The following is a 1654-nucleotide window of genomic DNA, read 5'->3' on the forward strand; positions in this document are numbered from 1 at the left end:
CTGCGGAAGTAAGCTGTACAAAAGGGGTCATCTGGGAATGCATAAGCTCTGTGTAGAAGCTGAAGAGTCGAAGCGCCTAATGGAGGCCATCCATGGAGGGGAGTGCGGCGCGCACATGAATGGAGTAATGTTAGCCAGAAAGATCCTTAGGTAGGGTTACTACTGGTCGACCATGGAAGAGGATTGTATCGGCTTTGTCCGGCGATGCCACAAATGCCAGATCCATGCAAACCGTATGAATATCCCACCATCCAAGTTGTACAACATGACTTCCCCGTGGCCATTTTCCGTATGGGGGATTGATGTGATCGGAGCTGTTACCCCGAAGGGGTCGAACGGACATGAGTATATCCTCGTAGCAATAGATTATTTCACAAAGTGGGTCGAGGCCCAATCATACGCGGTGTTGAAAGCGTCGCACGTCGCAAAGTTCAACAGAAATAACATTATTTGTCGCTACGGGGTGCCAAATGAGATCATCTCGGATAATGGATCCCACTTTAAGAAAGAAGTGGTCGACTTGTTGGAAAAGTATAACGTGGCTTTTCATAAGTCATCTACGTATCGGCCGCAAACCAATGGAGCAGTTGAGGCCGCCAACAAGAACATCAAGCATATACTGCGGAAAATGGTGGAGACCTATCGAGATTGGCCAGATAAGTTGCCATTTGCTCTGTGGGGCTACAGGACTTCAATTAGAACTTCTACCGGAGCAACTCCGTATTCGTTAGTTTATGGAATGGAGGCTGTTCTACCTATTGAAATTGAAGTTCCGTCTTTACGGGTATTGGCCGAGTGTCAGATAGCTGAGGCAGATTGGCAGCAGAGCAGGTTCGAGGAACTAATGCTCTTTGACGAAAGAAGGCTGAAAGCACTGTACCACGTTCAGAGTTATCAGCGCAGGATTGCTCGGGCTTTTAACAAGAGGGTTAAGTCCAGAAATCTAAAAGAAGGGGATTTGGTACTCAAAGACAACCGAGCTCCCATCCACGACCCAAGGGGCAAGTTCAGACCCAATTGGACTGGTCCTTACATCATCAAAGCTATCTGGTCAGGCGGGGCTGTGGTTCTGATGGACTTAGATGGCTTAGAATTCTCTCAACCGATCAATATGGACAAGTTGAAGAAATACTATCCTTGAGAGGCTCGCTAGGCCGAAAACCCGAAAGGGCGACCTAGGCAAAAGTTAGAGCACAAAAAATTAGAAAATATAAAAACTGAGCTCGCAAGGCTGAAAACCCGCAAAGGGCGGCCTTGGCAAAAGTTAGAGCGCAAAAGGAGAGAGTTAATACTCGAGCGAACCTAAGCCGGAACTACGTGAGGCTTGATTCCCATGTTTGGGATACGTAGGCAGCTTCATCCTGAAGTTCAGCCATAACACTTCCCCGATCAACTTTGTCCATTTGATCATCTCAGCCATCTTTGTTCATCAGCATTCGTTGGAATCTCCGGTGCAGTGCCACTTAGAGTAGGGGCAACTTTCCGTTGCTATGCAGTGCTGCGGCGCTCTTCAGACTAGGGGCAACTTTCCAGTTGCAGGAATCGGGGGTTGTGCATCTCAAGTGACAGATCTCAGGCGTGTCCAGTTCTGATCCACATCAAAAATATCTTTGAAAAGTTTTAATATAAGCTGGCTTTGTTCAAATAATCTTTT

This window comes from Camellia sinensis, chromosome 6 (genome assembly GCF_055761805.1).
Source record: "Camellia sinensis isolate YWXY chromosome 6, ASM5576180v1, whole genome shotgun sequence".
Classification (NCBI taxonomy): Eukaryota; Viridiplantae; Streptophyta; class Magnoliopsida; order Ericales; family Theaceae; genus Camellia; species Camellia sinensis.